This window comes from Ranitomeya variabilis, chromosome 1 (assembly GCF_051348905.1).
Source record: "Ranitomeya variabilis isolate aRanVar5 chromosome 1, aRanVar5.hap1, whole genome shotgun sequence".
Taxonomy (NCBI): Eukaryota; Metazoa; Chordata; class Amphibia; order Anura; family Dendrobatidae; genus Ranitomeya; species Ranitomeya variabilis.
The window spans coordinates 803,796,924-803,818,008 of NC_135232.1; positions in this window are offsets into that span (position 1 = coordinate 803,796,924).

Here is a 21,085-nt window from a genome sequence, read left to right on the forward strand (position 1 = left end):
TTGAGTTTGTATTCAGGGTCAAGTTAAGGGTTAAGTTTGGATGCCAAACCAAACTTTGTACTACAGTTTGGACAAACTTGATGAACCCAAGCATCCACGGGTTCATTCATCCCTAAGGATTAGGGATGGAAGTGGAGCGCCCCCGTAGGGCAGTGGGGTAATCGGTACCGGGTCCTTCGGTTCTCAAGGGGGATGTCAGGGTGGCTGACCCGGTCCGTGGCCCTAGGGACGTCCGTGTAAAAGGGGAAAAGGTCTTTAAAGGGATAATGTTCGTGAAGCCACCTGTGGTATTCGGCCAGGGTGACCGACGCTGCTTAGGGGTCCACTGGGGTTATGTTACGGCAGCTAGATGGTATACCTTCCCACAGGTGAAGTGTATCCCCAGGGCTTCCCAGAGTGTAGATGGTGGATGATGTGAGGCACAGTGAAGAACAAGGACACAAAGTTGCAGTCTCTTTACCTTTTTACTGAAGGCTTCAGCATCCACAGTCCAGAGCACCAGATCACAGGGCAGGCAGAGTCCAGCCAGTTTGAAGGCAAATCCAGAGTCCCCTTGTCCAGGTGGAAATCAGTAGCCTTCCTCTAGTGCCTGGGTGTTGTAGTACCTTACTGCTGAGCCTCTCATAAGGTCCTCACAACTTATGTAAATGTTCTAGATGTTATGTCTCTTTCTCTGTCCCCCTGATGGTAAGGATAGGACAAACCCATATGACTGATGGCTTGAGGCTTTTTACAGGGACTCTAGCATGCCCCGACCCCCACAAGTTGCCACCGTGCCTCCTGGGTATAGGGCGGATCAGTAACTTGGAATTAGCTGTCCTGCCGGTCTCTGGAGCAAGGCATAGAGACTTGGTGTTCCGGCTACCGAATCCTGCGCCTCAGAAGGAGGCAGCCTTTGCAGGGCAGAACTCCTTCTGGTTTCCTCTCCTTTTGCCATGACTTAGTTTCTCACCCTCTACAATACAATTCGCTGTTCGTGTCCCTTTCTTAGGATGCTGCCGCACGTCGGGCAGGTGCAACTCCGTGGCCTTCTGTCTAGGCCTCTGACAGGATCCCACCCCTGTCAGGGACCCACTCTACCAGCAGCTATTAGATGTTCCTCCTTCCCCTCTGTCTGCCTGAGAGGTACTGACTGAGAGAAGCTCAGCCAGCTTCTGGCTAAATTCCTATCCAGACCACCAGTTTTTCCTAATTGTGAAGAGTGCCCTAATAAATAGGAGCATAGCTCCCCCTGGTGGACTGGAGTGTGAAGTGTGTTGCATGGTTTGTGATACCTGGTAAAGAGATTTCCTTTATTGCCTTCAGACGTAACATCACTCCCCCTAGAGGAGATTGATATTACTGCAACGACCAGGACCCTGGGGCGCTGCAGAAGGACCCGTGGATGTTCGGATTTGCCGGGTTCGGCTGAACTTTATAAAAAAAAAGTTTGGTTAGGGCTAGAGATGAGCAAACGTCTTCACAAAACATTTGCCAATCTCAGCACAAACTTAGCACATTCGAATTTGTGTTTGTATTCCCAAGCATTTTCCTCAAAATGGGCAAAGTTTGTCCAAACCTTGGTAATTGATTGAGTTTTCCCTAATGCTTTTGTTAGGCGCTTGGCTAGGATAGTGGTGCTGTATGAAGAGTGGGGAAACATTTTTGATGTGGGGAGGGAGTGGGTAGAGGTCAGTTTATAGGTGGACTGTATATTTTTGTTTTTATTAACATAATGTATGGAGATTCCGGAAGCCAATCAAGATGCAGAAACCATTCACAACGTCCAGACACAAGGGCTTCTGTCATTAGCTGCCGAAGTCACATGTCTCTCCAAATAAAATGTGGACATGTTTTTGCATCATTTTGTCAGTGAAACAGTGCAGAGAAGCTGCTCCTCTTGTAAGTGTGGCACCCCAGGAGTTCGAATACCACAGTAGTGCTGCCTTCCTCTCGGGGAGGGTAGTGCTATGCCTGAAAACAAGAGGGATGTCTTTGGCAGGTAATTCACACACACAACACCTTCTGAAACCAGGCCAGGAGGGGGAGCTCAAAACCCGGTTTTAGGGCAGCTTCACTGAATAAAGATCCTGGTCTGGAGGAGGAGTGAGTTCAGTCTGGCAGAGAGACCAGAGAGAGCAGAAGTCTAGTAGAGACAGGAAAGGAGCAGAGGAGAGATTTTAGGGCTCAAGGAGGCTGAGAGTGGGCCTCCGAGGAGCCAGAGCGCAGAGACCGGGTACCGGGAGCCCTAGGCTGTGGGGAGCTGCAAGCCCCATAGCAGAACCAGGAGGGCACAGAACTACACGTATATTGCCCAAATTAAGCCTGTGGTACAGCAGCATTCTGGAGCCTGGAGTCGCCATGCAGAGACCCCAGAAGGAACGGCTCAAGCTGCCTACCATACAGGTATCTGTCCCAGGACAGGGGAAAGAACCAGGACCTTGTTAGGACACTTCAGGCAGCAAGGGACTTATAGCGAGCGCAAATTGGAAGGCTGCCAACCTGATTTGCCAAGGGGATTTCACTTGTTTTCGGGCTGCCTGGACTCCTAATGTACCTGTTGCCTATACCCTGGACTGAGGCCTGTTACATCTTCAGTAAACCAGGTAAAGACTGCAACGCTGTGTTCTTTACTCATTGACTGGCACACACCATCATCGCCATACACCTTGGGAGCCCTGGGGACCCCATTTCACCTGTGGGAAGCATCACCATCATTGCTGCAACAACATCCGCCCGGGGACCCCTTTAAAGCAGCATCGGTCCCCCTATTGACCGAACTCCACAGGTGGCATCACAACAGACTTTATCACAATTCCCTTTAAAGACCGTTCCCCTTTAACTGAGTCCCAGGGCCACGGACCGGGTCGCAGCCAACGTGACATCCCCTTTAATAGCAACCGGACCCGGTGCCGAGTACCCCCACTGCCCTGGTGGGTGACTTAAGTGGTTAGTTAGTTCAGATAGATAGGATCCCATGTAAAATTGACCTTCCAGCATCTAAATTGTTTGTGCTAATAGTGTGTTACAGCCAGGAAAGTCCACATCTAAAATATTTGTGCTACTCTGTGGTGCAGCCAGGAGTCCACATCTCAGAACCTAAATCGATTGTGCTAATAGTGTGGTCCAGACTAGAGATGAGTGAACGTGTTCGGAAATGTTCGCCAATCTCAAATTCGGCACCAACGTAGCAAATTGAGATTCATGTTTGCTTTCACAAGCAAAAGTCAGCAACAGTCGGTCACAGTTCGGTAAATAATCGCGTTTCCACTAATGCTTTTGTTATTACTTTGGCTAGGATACAACTGCTGTATGATGAGTGGGAGGGGCAGGGAGACATGTTTGATGGAGGGAGGGTGTGTGTCTAGGTCAAAGAGGTTACAGCAGCAGTTTACTCTTTTTTATTTACTTTTTTCATCCCTTATCTTCATGTTTGTTGATTCCGGCAACCAATCAGGGCACAGAAATCATACACAACATCATGACACAAGGTCTTCTGTGATTAGTTGCCGAAGTCACTTGCACCTAGACATATAAAAAGTGGACATCTTGTTTTGCTGGAAACATTTGCTTAGTGTCACAGTGCAGAGAGGTCACTCCTGCACTAGTGCTGGTGCTGAAAGTAAACTTTTACTATGTGAAATCGATCTTCCAGCATCGAAGTAGATTGTGCAAAAACTGTTATATCAGTGTTGTTCAGGAAAATCTAAGAAAATAAATATTGATCGTTAATTTCGTGACAAGTGACTAACAGCTGTCAAGTTACCTGGGAACAGTGGCTCCTTCCCTGACCATACCACTAGGGGCCACCCTAGCTCACCCTATTTCCAGGGATACTTTTTGTCAGGACTCTGAACATTTTTTATTACCTTTTTGTGCATTAGTGCCCTTTTCCAAGATGGCGTCTTTGGTCTCATGTGCACTGTGTCTTCCTGCTATAAAACTCCACCCCAGCCTTTAGTCTGTGCTAGAGTATTCTGCCTTGCATCCAGCTCCTGACCTCTGGTGACTCCCTGTCTATATACCTGCTCCTGTGAACCTGTGTGGTGATCCTGCTACTCTGCTCTGAGTTCCTGCTGCATACACCAGTTCCAGTAATCCTCCTTCATCTGCTGCTCGTGTTTACTTCCATCTGCATTTGCTGGACATGTAAGCTGTTTCTGCTTTGCAAGAACCTGAGACTATTACCCAGACCTCCCTGGTTGAGCTAAGATATTATTTGAACTGCCTTAAAAGCATATCTATCTGTGTTTTGGACTAAGCAAGGACTTATTCGTGTCAAGTATCCTCAAGAATAATTGTGCTTCATAGACTTCCTGCATGATTGCATTTTCCTCTGAAGTTTCCTATATACTGCTGAGCTGCATTTGATATTTGCACCAAGTGTTGTGGACTTGAGTTTCTCTCTGCACCTGTTTGAATCACCGTGTGATAATATAGACTTTACCACTTATAAAACTGTGTCGTGTAGTTGTCTTGTTCCACGTAAAGAGTCTCCTGAGTTATCCCCTATAATTATTACAGGATACTCTAGCCTAAAAAAAAAAAGGAGACTGCTGGAACAATGACTGCAGAAAGCAGACTAGAGCAGGTGTTTTCCATAATTAGATCGCTGCAGAAAGATGTGGAAGGTCTGCAAAAGAAGTTTGGAATCAACAAGTGTTTGGACAGACTTTGCAGGACTTAAGCACCCGCATGGCAGCCCAGGAAAACAAACTTGCTGGCAAAGAGTCCCAGTATGGATGGGCTTTTCAGGACTTAAGCACGCAAATAGCTGCACAAGCGACTTTTCCCTCTTAGCAACCGCCACCAGCTAGCCCACCTAAGTTGCCCCCATTCAGATTTAATGGTGATCGCGACAAATTTCGTGGCTTTGTGAATCAGTGTATGCTATATTTTGATGTGCATGCTGACCGTTTTCCTAATGATAGATCCAAAGTATTGTGTGTAATAATGCTGCTGACCGCACGAGCGCTCGCCTGGGCGAATCCGATTATTGAGTCTCGTGACCCACGGTTAAATAACTTGGATGATTTCTATGCCGCTATGGCATTAATGTTTGATAATGATAATCGCCGTGCAACCTGTTGTGAATTCTGCTCTTGGGTTCCCTCCGGTGGTTGTTGGTAGTAATGCAGTTGTCCCTGGGTTGCAATCCTGGGCAGGTGTCCCTGCTGATTGCAGCTCTGACTGGGATATTTAGGTGTGCAGGATTCATTAGCCCTTGCCAGTTGTCCATTGTTCTTGGAGGTTTTGCATCTCTGTCTGGTTCCTCCTGCCCTGCTTCCAAATCAGCAAAGATAAGTGTCTGGTTTTGTTTCTGCAGCACACATGCTGTGTGCTTTACAATTCAGTACTATTCAATGTTTTTTCTTGTCCAGGTTAGACTGTGTTTGGATATTTCAGTCAAGTTGGATTCTCGGGAGATGCAGATATACATTCCATGTCTTTAGTTAGATGGTGGAATTTTTGCATTATCTGCTGTGGATATTTTTAGGGTTTTAATACTGACCCCTTAGTATTTTGTCCTATCCTTTCCTATTTAGCTAGTGTGGCCTCTTTTGCTAAATCCTGATTTCTGCCTGCATGTATCTTTCCTCTAATACTCACAGTCAATATTTGTGGGGGGCTGCCTATCCTTTGGGGTTCTGCTCTGAGGCAAGATAGAATTCCCATTTCCATCTATAGGGGTATTTAGTCCTCTGGCTGTGTCGAGGTGTCTAGGATGTGTTAGGTACACCCCACGGCTACTTCTAGTTGCAGTGACAGTTTAGGGTTTGCGGTCAGTACAGGTTCCACCTACTCCTGAGAAAGTCTTATGCAACTCCAAGGTCACCGGATCATAACAGCAACCGCTGAATCTGCTTTATTGTCTTTACGCCAGGCAAAACGTTCTGTTATTGAGTATGCTACTGAATTCAGGAGATTAGCGGTAGATACCAATTGGGACAGTTATGCACAATTGCCTATTTTTAAAAGGGGTCTGTCTAGAATTGTAAAAGATGAACTAGCTCGCTCTGAGTCACCACAAGAGCTAGAGACATTTATACAGCATTGTGTGTGCATTGGCATTCGCCTTACTGAGCGTAGGCAGGAGAAGTTTGCTGCATATAACCGTATTTCTAACTTTTCCCTTCCTCCCAAAGAGCCTGCAGGTAAAACATCTCGGGAGGTGGAGGAGGTGCCCATGCAAATTGATTCCGTTCAGAGGCGCAAGATCAATGAGCGCCAGGAGCATCGCCTTCGTGAAAGTCTATGTTTCTACTGCGGCCAGTCTGACCACTTCTTGATCAATTGTCCTAAGTGTCCTAGATGGCCTAACAAGGTGCTAGCAGCAGTAGGGGAGTATGACAACTGTGATAATGAATCTGACATCTCTGAATGTAGCCTGCCTTTAAACGCTGTATTCCATTCACTTTCTATGACTTCACCCCCAAGGAGCTTAAGGAAAAGAACTCTCACTGTTCTCTCCCTATTAAGATCCTGTGTTCAGGACAGTGGATTTCCAGTGCAGCTATGATTGACTCTGGTGCAGGTGGCAATTTCATGGATATCGCATTTGCCAAGGAACATGGTATTGAAATTCAGCAAAGAGCCTCTCCAATTACCATGGAAACAGTGGATGGGTCACCTTTAATCTCTGGGCCTGTGGATCAGGAGACCGTACCCCTTGAAATTTTGTTGGGGCCTAATCATCAGGAGCAACTTTCTTTCTTGGTAATTTCTTCTCCTCATTTTCCTGTGATTTTAGGCATTCCTTGGTTGCGTTCTCAGAACCCAATTATCAACTGGGAGACCAAGGATATTATCTTTCCAACAAAGAGCAACTCAGCGTTAACTGAAGCTGTCCCTGAGTCCACGGCTGCGGAACCACATGTACAGGTATTTTCTTTACCTCCAGCATATAAAGAGTTCTCTGACGTCTGTGACAAGAAGAATGCAGATCAGCTTCCTCCACACAGGCATTATGACTGTCCCATTGAGTTGCTTCCTGAGGCAGCTATTCCTTTTGGTAACGTATACCCTTTAGCGGCACCTGAGCTTCAAGCCTTAAAGGAGTATATTGATGAAAATCTGGCCAAAGGCTTCATACGTCCTTCTTCCTCCCCAGCAGGGGCACCTATCTTTTTTGTAAAGAAGGATGGGACCCTGAGACCCTGTGTTGACTATCGGGAACTCAATAAGGTAACCGTACGAAACCGTTACCCTTTGCCTCTGATTCCCGAATTACTGGAAAGAGTCCGCCATGCTAAGGTGTTCTCTAAACTGGATCTTCGTGGGGCTTATAATTTGGTGCGTATTTGTCCAGGGGATGAGTGGAAGACAGCATTCAGATGCCGGTATGGACACTTTGAATATCTTGTGATGCCCTTCGGGCTTTGTAACGCCCCTGCAATGTTTCAACACCTTGCTAATGACATTTTCAGAGATTTGTTGGACCAGTTTGTAGTGATCTATTTGGACGATATACTAATCTTTTCTGACTTTCTACAGGAACATGAAGAACATGTCAAAACTGTTTTAAGATGTCTGAAAGAGAACCATCTGTATATTAAGCCGGAGAAATACGAGTTCCATCGTTCTGAGATACAGTTCTTAGGTTATATCATCTCTCCCCAGGGGCTGAACATGGAATCTGGTAAGATTCAGGCTATCCTTGACTGGCTGGTACCCAAGAATGTTAAGGAGGTCCAACGTTTTATTGGATTTGCAAATTTCTACAGACGCTTCATTCGAAATTTTTCTGATATTGTCCGTCCCATTACTTCCTTGACAAAGAAGGAAAAGCCCTTTAAGTGGTCATCACAGGCTCAAGAAGCTTTTGATTGGCTTAAGATCTGTTTCACATCAGCACCACTGTTGATACACCCAGATCAAACACTTTCTTTCATTGTGGAGGTGGACGCTTCTGATAATGCTTTGGGGCTATTCTCTCCCAAAGAACTGGAGAGAAGGGTCTGCTACATCCTTGTGCTTTCTTTTCCCGTAGTCTAACCTCAGCAGAGAAGAATTACGACGTGGGAGACAAGGAATTGCTGGCTATTATTGCGGCTTTCAAAGAATGGAGGCATCATCTGCAAGGAGCTGCACAACAGATCATAGTGCTAACTGACCATCACAATTTAGAGTTCCTTAGATCCGCTAGATGTCTTTCTCCTCGTCAGGCTCATTGGAACTTATTTTTAAATCAATTTAACTTTGTTATCTCGTACCATCCAGGTTCTCGTAATGGGAAGGCTGATGCTTTATCCCGAATCCATGCTGCGGATTCCTTACCTGGAGCCCTGTCCAAGACCATTCTATCTGATGCCAATTTCATCGAAGTTATCCACGATCAGGACTTGTGGAAGGAGTGCAGGGAGGCCTATGATGGTGATGTATTTCTGGCCAACCCACCTGTGGATATTAATCTTGTCTTTAAGGGTGGCATATGGTTCAGAGATCGACGTATCTACGTCCCGGAGGTCATCCGTCTGCAGATCCTCAAGTTGGTACATGACTCCAAGTTGGCTGGTCACAGGGGGGTACAGAAGACACAAGAGTTCCTGAGCCGATTCTTCTGGTGGCCAACTTGCCTGAAGGATACCAAGGACTATGTTCTCTCTTAAGAGGTATGTGCCCATTACAAGACTCCTCATGTGGCACCTACGGGTCTTCTACAACCATTACCGGTTCCGTCCCTCCCTTGGGTGTCTTTATCAATGGACTTTAATGTGGAGCTGCCTACATCAGGGGACATGAATACAATCATGGTGGTAGTTGATCGCCTGACTAAAGCTGCTCATTTTGTTCTGTGTACCGGCCTCCCCTCAGCTAAAGATACAGTGAACTTGGTTATACAGAATGTCTTTCGGTTGCACGGGGTTCTGGATGAGATCATCTCTGACCGTGGAGTACAGTTCACTTCAAGATTCTGGAAGGGGTTTTGCTCTGCACTCAATATTAATGAAATAAGAAGAAACAAAGTCCAGCTCACCATATCGACATTCCCAAAGGCTCGGAGCACGGAACCGCTGTGTCAGGGCGTAGGCGAACAGGAAAGGAGAAAATCCAGCTCAACGATGCAGTGAAAAATCCATAACTTTATTTCACTTCAAAAATAGCGTGTAAGGATAAAACATCAGCACATTAAAAACCAAGATCAACGCGTTTCTGGTGACAAAGCACCCTTAATCATGATTAAGGGTGCTTTATCACCAGAAACGCGTTGATCTTGGTTTTTAATGTGCTGATGTTTTATCCTTACACGCTATTTTTGAAGTGAAATAAACTTATGGATTTTTCACTGCATCGTTGAGCTGGATTTTCTCCTTTCCTCAATATTAATGTCTGTCTCTCTTCTGCTTACCATCCCCAGACAAATGGTCAGACTGAGCGTACCAACTAGATGCTGGAACAATATCTAAGATGTTATGTCACCATCTCCAGGATGATTGGTTGGAGTTGTTGCAGTTAGCCGAATTTTCATACAATAATTCTCAGAGCGCCTCCACTAAATTTACACCTTTCTTTGCCAATCTGGGTTATCATCCGTGTATTTTACCTAGGTCTCCAATTAATTCTCCGGTTCCGGCAGTGGAGGAAAGGCTGACTGCGATGAGACAGAATCTGAAGGTTCTGAAGAATCCCTGACCACAGCTCAAGAACGTTATAAGAGATCGGCTGATAGATTCCGTAAACCTGCACCCATGTTCAAGGTAGGAGATTCCGTGTGGTTAGCAACTAAGAATCTGAAGTTAAACGTTCCTTCACAAAAACTTGGACAGAAATTCATTGGCCCTTTCAAGATCAACAGTATTGTGAGCTCTGTTGCCTGCCGGCTGAAGCTGCCTAGGACAATGAAGGTACACCCAGTTTTTCATGTATCTTTTCTAAAGCTTGTATCTCCTAATACCTTCTAGGGATGTGTTGTGCCACCTCCGCAGCCTGTGGTGATTGATTGGCAAGAACAATTTGTGGTGGAGGAAATTATTGATTCCAGGATTCGCAGGAATCGGCTCCAATATCTGATAAGATGGCAGGGATATCCCCCTGAGGAAGACTCTTGGGAACCTGTGGAAAACATCAATGCCCAACAGAAGATTTCTCGTTTTCATCAGAGATTCCCTGAGAAACCAGGTCCAGGATTGTCCTGAGGCCACTTCTAAGGAGGGAGTAATGTCAGGACTCTGAACATTTTTTACCTTTTTGTGCATTACTGCCCTTTATCAAGATGGCGTCTTTGGTCTCATGTGCACTGTGTCTCCTGCTATAAAACTCCACCCCAGCCTTCAGTCTGTGCTAGAGTATTCTGCCTTGCATCCAGCTCCTGACCTCTGATTACTCCCTGGCTATACACCTGCTCCTGTGAACCTGTGTGGTGATCCTGCTACTCTGCTCTGAGTTCCTGCTGCATACACAAGTTTCCAGTAATCCTCCTTCATCTGCTGTTCGTATTTACTTCCATCTGCATTTGCTGGTCATGTAAGCTGTTGCAGCTTTGCAATAACCTGAGACTATTAACCAGGCCTCCCTGGTTGAGCCAAGATATGATTTGAACTGCCTAATAAGCATATCTATCTGTGCCTGGACTAAGACAAGGATTTATTTGTGTCAAGTATCCTCAAGAATAACTGAGCTTCATAGACTTTCTGCTTGATTGCATTTTCCCTGAAGTTCCCTATAGACTGCTAAGCTGCGTTTATTATTTGCACCAAGTGTTGTGGACTTGAGTTTCTCTCTGCACCTGTTTGAATCACCGTGTGATAATATAGACTTTACCACTTATAAAACTGTGTCCTGTAGTTGTCTTGTTCCACTCAAAGAGTCTCCTGAGTTATCCCCTATAATTATTACACCACTGCCTTGGGGTCATACTTGATTCCGAGCTTTCATTCACCCCCCACATCCAATCACTGGCTCGCTCTTGTTATCTGCACCTCAAAAACATTTCTAGAATTCAACCTTTTCTTACTTTCGACTCTGCAAAAACTCTTACTATTTCTCTTATTCATTCTCTTCTGGACTATTGTAACTCTCTACTAATCGGCCTCCCTCTTACGAAACTCTCCCCTCTCCAATCTGTCCTGAATGCTGCAGCCAGGATCATATTCCTCACCAATCGTTATACTGATGCCTCTACCTTGTGCCAGTCATTACACTGGTTACCCATCCACTCCAGAATCCAGTACAAACTTATTGCCCTCATCCACAAAGCACTCAATGGCTCATCACCACCCTACATCTCCTCCCTGGTCTCAGCCTACCACCCTACCCATGCCCTCTATTCTGATAATGACCTGAGGTTAACATCCTCAATAATCAGAACCTCCCACTCCCGTCTCCAAGACTTTTCACATGCTGCGCCAATTCTTTGGAATGCACTACCCAGGTTAATACGAATAATCTCCAATCCCCACAGTTTTAAGCATGCCCTAAAATGCATTTGTTCAGACTGGCATATCACCTCAATGCATTAACCTAACTATCCTTGTGTGGCCCATTCACAAAAACAAAAAAGCAAAAACCTTAAACTGTAATCAGGTTCCTCGCATCATGTTCTCATACGCTTTATATAGCCCTCTGGGTCTGTACTGTTACATAGTTAGGCTGTTAACTGGTTCATGCAGCTTTACATGAACACCCGATTCTTACACTATGGCTGTTCCGTACAACGAAAGCAATTGTTACCATCCACCTCTCGTGTCTCTCCTTTTTCCTCATAGTTTGTAAGCTTGCGAGCAGGGCCCTCATTCCTCTTGGTATCTGTTTTGATCTGTGTCTACAGTATTGTTATGCTGTAATGTATATTGTCTGTACAAGTCCCCTCTATAATGTAAAGTGCTGCGGAATATGTTGGCGCTATATAAATAAAATTATTATTATTATTATTATTATTATTATTATTATTATTATTAACTGCCATCCATTGTGTCCACACATGGCTTCCTCCTCATTCCAAAGTTCCAGAACTAAATCCCATTCAAAGTGTTGAAGCTGGCATGGCTCCTGTAGTTTCCATTTCTTGTTGAGGATATACCTCCACTCTGGTCTTCTTCCCAAGGCATCTGAAACCTGTTGTGCATGCCTCATCAATGGTGTGCTGGGTCTGCATGACTCCTGAGCCCTGGACGGTGTTTGAGAACATCAGTCTCTCCCGATTCCGCCGGGCTGAGTAGGATTCCACTGCTGCCACCATATTGTGGAGACGCGGGGGGTCGGCAGGCTCCCCGGGTACATTAGCCAGAACCGCATGGACCAGGGATCATCCCACCGAATGCCCGCTCTCCCTTTAACGTTTGTGTAACGCTGCTCAGGCAACACAGGGTGAGGGTGAAACAGTGTGGCAATGGTTTATTGAACCACAGAACAGGCAGAAAACACATAGAACAGTCCCAGCACAATACCCAAGATACAATGCCGTGTCTTCACAGAAAGTGCATGGCTTATAAGTCTCCCTATTCCAGCTTGGCACTGTCTACTTAACCCTTTAGACCTACTGTGCACCCTGTGTTTCAGGCTCCACCCCCACTATGTTTTACTATTTTAGTCTTTTAACTTATTTTTCTCACGTTCTTTTCACTGCATTTTTAATATATTTATTTTCTAAATTAATTTACTTTCTGTAGCTGTTTATTTTTTTATCAGTACATAAAACCTTAATGGAGATGCATAATTCTGTCTATAATACTTTCAAAAGGGGGTGCTACTAGGTACTAGCTATGCAGGGTGCCCTAACTTTTGCATCCACCCAAAATAGAAAAGAAATGTGTCATCTTTAATTTTAGGCCTTTTAGATATCATTTAATCTTCAAGTTGCAAAACTGTAAATGCTTTTTGTATCCAGTCAATAGTCTTTCAATTCTTGCTTGAGGGATTTTCATCCATTCTTCCTTGGAAAATTCTTCCAGCTCGGTGAGATTCCTGGGTCGTCTTGCATGCACTGCTATTTTGAGGTGTAGCCACAGATTTTCAATGATGTTCAGTTCAGGGGACTGTGAGGGTCATTGTAAAACCTTCAGTTTGCACCTTTTGCGGTAATCTATTGTAGATTTTGACATGTGTTTAGGATCATTATCCATTTGTAGAAGCCATCATCTTTTCAACTTCACCTTTTTTTTTTTTACAGATGGTGTTATGTTTGCATCAATAATTTGTTGTAATTACATTGAATCCATTCTTCTCTCTACCCGTGAAATGTTCCCCATGCCATTAGCTGCAACACATCGTCAAAGGTTGATTGATCCACCCCCATGCTTAATAGTTGGAGAGATGTTCTTTTCCTGACAGTTTGTGCCCATTTTTCTCCACACATACTTTTGATCATTATGGCCAAAGAGTTCTTTTTTAACTTCATTGGTCCACAGGACCTGTTTTCAAAATGCATAGGGATTGTTTAGATTTTTTTTTTTTTGCATACTTATCATACTGAATTTTATGTTGAGGACACAGGAGAGCATTTATACTGAAGTCTCTTTCATGAAGGCCATATTTATGCAGGTGTCGCTGAACAGTACAACAGTGTCCCACAATTAAAGAGTCTGATAAATCTTTCTGAAGGTCTTGTGCATCCATTTCTTAATTACTTTTCGAATTGATGAAATGGCAACTTTAAAACGTTTTCCTTTCTACTTATAGTCTTCTCCTGTTTTGTGTGCCTCCACCAGTTTTATTTTCAGAGTTCTAGGCAGCTGTTTAGAAGAACTCATGGCTGCAGTTTTTTTACACAAAGTTAGAGGAGGCTGGGTTTTTATAAAACTGGAAAATTAATATCATCTATGCCTAAAATACAAAGGAAATGTGTCATCTTTAACTTTAGGCCTTTTTGAGATCATTTCATCTTCAACTTGCTTAACTGTTCATAATAACAGTAATTTTGACCAGGGGTGCCCAAACTCTTATATGCCACTGTTTACTCACTTCAAGAACAGGATGTGATCATTGTATTCTTATGATCCAGCTGTATCTAGGCTGACTTTGATGACTTTGTCGAAGGCTACACAACAAAGCAAAAGTAAAATCAAGAAATATCAGCCTACTATCTGTGCCCTCAGAAAAGCTGTAGAATTCTGGAGTTCCAGGTATTAACCCCTTAAGCCCCGAGGGTGGTTTGCACGTTAATGACCGGGCCAATTTTTACAATTCTGACCACTGTCCCTTTATAAGGTTATAACTCTGGAACGCTTCAACGGATCTTGGCGATTCTGACATTGTTTTCTCATGAGATATTGTACTTCATGATAGTGGTAAAATTTATTCGATATAACTTGTGTTTATTTGTGAAAAAAATGGAAATTTGGCAAAAATTTTGAAAATTTCACAATTTTCCAACTTTGAATTTTTATGCCCTTAAATCACAGAGATATGTCACACAAAATACTTAATAAGTAACATTTCCCACATGTCTACTTTACATCAGCACAATTTTGGAACCAAAATTTTTTTCTGTTAGGGAGTTATAAGGGTTAAAAGTTGACCAGCAATTTCTCATTTTTACAACCATTTTTTTTTAGGGACCACATCTCATTTGAAGTCATTTTGAGGGGTCTATATGATAGAAACTAACCAAGTGTGACACCATTCTAAAAACTGCACCCCTCAAGGTGCTCAAAACCACATTCAAGAAGTTTATTAACCCATCAGGTGTTTCACAGGAATTTTTGGAATGTTTAAATAAAAATGAACATTTAACTTTTTTTCACACAAAATTTACTTCAGCTCCAATTTGTTTTATTTTACCCAGGGTAACAGGAGAAAATGGACCCCAAAAGATGTTGTACAATTTGTCCTGAGTACGCCGATACCCCATATGTGGAGGTAAACCACTTTTTGGGCACATAACAGAGCTCGGAAGCGAAGGAGCGCCATTTGACTTTTCAATGCAAAATTGACTGGAATTGGGATGGGACGCCATGTTGCGTTTGGAGAGCCCCTGATATGCCTAAACATTGAAACCCCCCAAAAGTGACACCATTTTGGAAAGTAGACCCCTTAAGGAACTTATCTAGATGTGTGGTGAGCACTTTGACCCAACAAGTGCTTCACAGAAGTTTATAATGCAGAGCCGTAAAAATAAAAAATCATATTTTTTCACAAAAATGATCTTTTCGCCCCCAATTTTTTATTTTCCCAAGGGTAAGAGAAGAAATTAGACCACAAAAGTTGTTGTACAATTTGTCCTGAGTACAACGATACCCCATATGTGGGGGTAAACCACTGTTTGGGCGCATAGCAGAGCTCGGAAGGGAAGGAGCGCCATTTGACTTTTCAATGCAAAATTGACTGGAATTGAGATGGGACACCATGTCACGTTTGGAGAGCCCCTGATGTGCCTAAACATTAAAACCCCCACAAGTGACACCATTTTGGAAAGTAGACCCCCTAAGGAACTTATCTTGATGTGTTTTGAGAGCTTTGAACCCCCAAGTGTTTCACTACAATTTATAACGCAGAGCCGTGAAAATAAAAAAAATTTTTTTTTCAGAAAAATGATATTTTAGCCCCCAGTTTTGTATTTTCACAAGGGTAACAGGATAAATTGGACTACAAAAGTTGTTGTCCAATTTGTCCTGAGTACGCTGATACCCCATATGTGGGGGGGAACCACTGTTTGGGCGCATGGCAGAGCTCGGAAGGGAAGGAGCGCCATTTGGAATGCAGACTTAGATGGATTGGTCTGCAGGCGTCACGTTGCATTTGCAGAGCCCCTGATGTACCCAAACAGTACAACCCCCTCACAAGTGACCCCATATTGGAAACTAGACCTCCTGAGGAACTTATCTAGATGTGTTTTGAGAGCTTTGAACCCCAAAGTGGTTCACTACAGTTTATAACGCAGAGCCGTGAAACTAAAAATTCTTTTTTTTTTTTCAGAAAAATGATTTTTTAGCCCCCAGTTTTATATTTTCACAAGGGTAACAGGATAAATTGGACCCCAAAAGTTGTTGTCCAATTTGTCCTGAGTACGCTGATACCCCATATGTGGGGGGGAACCACTGTTTGGGCGCATGGCAGAGCTCGGAAGGGAAGGAGCGCCATTTGGAATGCAGACTTAGATGGATTGGTCTGCAGGCGTCACGTTGCATTTGCAGAGCCCCTGATGTACCCAAACAGTACAACCGCCACACAAGTGACCCCATATTGGAAACTAGACCTCCTGAGGAACTTATCTAGATGTGTTTTGAGAGCTTTGAACCCCCAAATGTTTCACTACAGTTTATAACGCAGAGCCGTGAAACTAAAAATGCTTTTTTTTTTCAGAAAAATGATTTTTTAGCCCCCAGTTTTATATTTTCACAAGGGTAACAGGATAAATTGGACCCCAAAAGTTGTTGTCCAATTTGTCCTGAGTACGCTGATACCCCATATGTGGGGGGGAACCACTGTTTGGGCGCATGGCAGAGCTCGGAAGGGAAGGAGCACCATTTGGAATGCAGACTTAGATGGATTGGTCTGCAGGCGTCATGTTGCATTTGCAGAGCCCCTGATGTACCCAAACAGTACAAACCCCCCACAAGTGACCCCATATTGGAAACTAGACCTCCCACGGAACTTATCTAGATGTGTTGTGAGAACTTTGAACCCCCAAGTGTTTCGCTACAGTTTACAACGCAGTGCTGTGAAAATAAAAAATCCTTTTTTTCCCACAAAAATGATTTTTAGCCCCCCAAATTATTATTTTCCCAGAGATAACAAGAGAACTTGGACCCCAAAAGTTGTTGTCCAATTTGTCCCGAGTATGCTGATGCCCCATATGTTGGGGTAAACCCCTGTTTGGGCGCACGGGAGAGCTTGGAAGGGAAGGAGCACTGTTTTACTTTTTCAACGCAGAATTGTCTGGAATTGAGATCGGACGCCATGTCGCGTTTGGAGAGCCCCTGATGTGCCTAAACAGTGGAAACTCCCCAATTCTACCTGAAACTAATCCAAACACACCCCTAGCCCTAATCCCAACTGTAACCCTAACCACACCCCTAACCCTGACAACACCCCTAATTCTAATCTCAACCCTAATCCCAACCGTAAATGTAATCCAAACCCTAACCCTAACTTTAGCCCCAACCCTAACTTTATCCCCAACCCTAACTTTAGCCCCAACCCTATCCCTAACTTTAGCCCCACCCTAACTTTAGCTCCAACCCTAGCCCTAACCCTAGCCCTAACCCTAGCCCTAACCCTAGCCCTAGCCCTAGCCCTAACCCTAGCCCTAACCCTAGCCCTAACCCTAGCCCTAACCCTAACCCTAACCGTAACCCTAGCCCTAACCCTAACCCTAACCCTAGCCCTAACCCTAGCCCTAATGGGAAAATGGAAATAAATACATTTTTTTAATTTTATTATTTTTCCCTAACTAAGGGGGGTGATGAAGGGGGGTTTGATTTACTTTTATAGCGTTTTTTATATCGGATTTTTATGATTGGCAGCTGTCACACACTAAAAGACGCTTTTTATAGCAAAAAAGTTTTGCATCTCCATATTTTGGGACCTGTAATTTTTCCGTATTTTGGTCCACAGAGTCATGTTAGGTCTTGTTTTTTGCGGGACGAGTTGACGTTTTTATTGGTAACATTTTCGGACATGTGACAGTTTTTGATCACTTTTTATTCCGATTTTTGTGAGGTAGAATGACCAAAAACCAGCTATTCATGAATTTCTTTTGGGGGAGGCGTTTATACCGTTCCACGTTTGGTAAAATTGATAAAGCAGTTTTATTCGTCGGGTCAGTACGATTACAGCGATATCTCGTTTATATCATTTTTTATGTTTTGGCGCTTTTATACGATAAAAACTATTTTATAGAAAAAATAATTATTTTGGCATCGCTTTATTCTGAGGACTATAACTTTTTTATTTTTTTGGTTATGATGCTATATGGTGGCTCGTTTTTTGCGGGACAAGATGACGTTTTCAGTGGCACCATGGTTATTTATATCCATCTTTTTGATCGCGTGTTATTTCACTTTTTGTTCGGTATGATAATAAAGCGCTGTTTTTTGGCTCGTTTTTTTTTTTTTTCTTACGGTGTTCACTGAAGGGGTTAACTAGTGGGACAGTTTTATAGGTTGGGTCGTTACGGACGCGGCGATACTAAATATGTGTACTTTTATTGTTTTTTTTTTTTTTTAGATAAAGAAATGTGTTTATGGGAATAATATTTTTTTTTTTCTTCTTTATTTAGGATTTTTTTTTTTTTTACACATGTGGAAATTTTTTTTTTTACTTTTTTACTTTGTCCCAGGGGGGGACATCACAGATCGCTGATCTGATAGTGTGCACAGCACTCTATCAGATCGGCGCTCTCACTCACATCGCTGCAGGCTGCAGCTTTCATCTGCAGCCTGCTCCGGACCCGGAAGTACTCCCTGCAGGACCCGGATGCAGCCCTGCGGCCATTTTGGATCCAGGGCCTGCAGGGAGGAGACGCTCGGTACAAGGTGAGTACATTCCCTTGTACCGATCGTCTCAGGGAAGCCCGCAGGGAGCCCCCTCCCTGCGCGATGCTTCCCTGTACCTCCGGTACACCGCGATCATGTTTGATCGCGGTGTGCCGGGGGTTAATGTGCCGGGGCGGTCCGTGACCGCTCCTGGCACATAGTGCCGGATGTCAGCTGCGATAGGCAGCTGACACCCGGCCGCGATTGGCCGCGCTCCCCCCGTGAGCGCGGCCGATCGGCTATGACGTACTATCCCGTCACTGGGAATTAAGTCCCAGGTCACCTTGACAGGATAGTACGTCATATGGGATTAAGGGGTTAAATCTGAAATTATATAACATACCATATTTTTTGGACTCTAATACATACTGGACCATAATACGCACCCCAAATTTTGAGGTGGAAAATAGGAAAAAAAAGAGTTTTCTAAGATGTGGGTCCGTCTTATAGAATTTAAGGTATGTTACCTGGGTACTGCGGCAGTGGAGTAGTGTCACAGGAGGCATGGTCCTTTCCTCAGGAAGTCGGCGGCAGCAGAAGTGGGGCAATGCTATGGGCCCTGGGTGGGTGGAGGGGATATCCCAGCAGTGCGATGCTGTGGGCTCGGTGTCGGTGGTGAGGCAGAGCAGAGTGCGTTGCATGGATCAGGGTCCCTTCCTCAGAGAGTCTGCGGTGGCCGAAGTGGACCGATGAAGCAGTCCGGTGTCAGCGGTGAGCAGAGCGGAGTACATCATTGATTTCCCAGCAGCCCACGGCTTCAGGAACATGACTGCTAGGAATCCAATGGCCAGCCAAGATCTCAATCTGCGAACGTGCATACTCCAGCTGCCATTTCCCTGAAGACCAGAGCCTCAGGAAAATGGCTGCTGGAAGCAGAACATGCTCAGATTCAGTTCTCGGCTGGGCCGAGATCCCAATCTGCTCATGTGCCGTCTCCGACTGCCCATGGCTTTAAGAAAATGTCTGCCTGGTATCACAGGAGGAGTTGTAAGTGACACTCACTGATGCAATCTCCCGGGAAGACGGGACCTGGAGAGAGCGTCAGGCTCCCAGGAATGCAGGGCAAGCGAGACTGGAGGGAGATTGCTTCATGCCTGACAGGACCTGAAGCACCTGACTGCTGGGGGCGTGGCCTAAGCTCTGGGGAGCTAGGAGCTGAAGGAAGACTGCTACAAAGGTAACTAAAGGACAGAGCTACCAAGGGGCATAGACAGGGGCATAAACCAGATCAGGCCACGGCCATTACAGGGGATAGCGCGATGGTACCAAGGGACTAGACAGAATGGATAGTAGGGGCCAAGCAGAGGTCAATACCAAACAGACAGAGAAAGTACGGAGACAGAATCCAATAAACATTATCCAGAGAATAGACCGAGTCAAAAACCAAGGAATCAGGCAAACCAGCACGCGGCACAAAACATACTCAAGGGTCAACACACTCAGCCAAGAGCACAAGTATCACTGACAAGGGAAATTCTGAGATGGAGGCTATTAAAAGTCCATCCAGGATCAGAGTGATGCTACAGGAATTAACCCTAGAAGAACCGACCCAGACAAACCATGACACCTGGAAGCCAATGATGTACTCCGTTCTGCTCACCGCAGACACTGGGCCAAAGCATCGCAACACTTCTGCCACTGTCACTTCCCTCAGGAAGGGACTCTGCTCCTCCACCATCGCAACCCCTCCGGTAAGCTTGCCTTAGGACTATAAGATGCACCCCCCATTTTTCTCCCAAATGTTCTGGGAAAAAAGTGCATCTTACAGGCTGAAAAATACAGCACCTGTCTCGTGCCTTGGCTACAGACTTTTTCCCATGAATAGCCATCTTTTTACCCTCCTTTGATCATTTCCATATAGTTCATGTTAGTTTTCTAATTTAAGCTAATGTGTATCCAAAAAAAAATCATGACCTCTAATTAGTTTACAAGTCTAGTTCCCAAGCAGTTTAACCCTGGTCTTATGTCATCCAAAAAAAAGTCTGCCTTTAATCGATTTTAGACACTTTGTATCATAAGATCCAGATTACTTTCTATACTTGGACTCTACATGGAGAATCAATGACTCTTTTAGCTGTGGACATTTGTTTTGTCTGTGTTTTCACATAACACAGGCCAGATGTATCCTGCTGTATCAATTTCTGCAGCTGAAAAAAAGATTTCTGTCAGTGGTCAGTTTCTAAATGTTGTCATAATAGAAACACAAGGGAAGGCGTGAGTAACTGTGAAACTAGATAGGACACATCATCTCTATGCCAAAAACAGAGAGGATCTTACAGTATATTTAATCTACTTTACTAAATTATATTACAAAAAAACACATTGGATTAAGGTTATAATAGCATTGGTTGATAAATGTGCATTGTAGCCAAACCTATTCCTCATGAGTACAAGAACGTACACCTGCATATTAGTCATGACTTGGTGACTTCACGCTTGCAGTTAGTCATTTTATATATTTACTCACCTTATGACAGGGGTCTACATTTTGAACAAAGTGACTTGCTGGAAAATGAATAGAGAAATAATTAAAAACATACAGGGCATGGAGAGGATGTTTTAATCCCATTACATCAGTAATCTAGTGTAATTGTTAGAAAACATGGTGTTCGTTGTGAACATCATGTGTATAAAGTCCTCTTCCAGTTTTTGGGATATATGTCTGTTTCATAGTTTTGGGAAAATAAAACAAG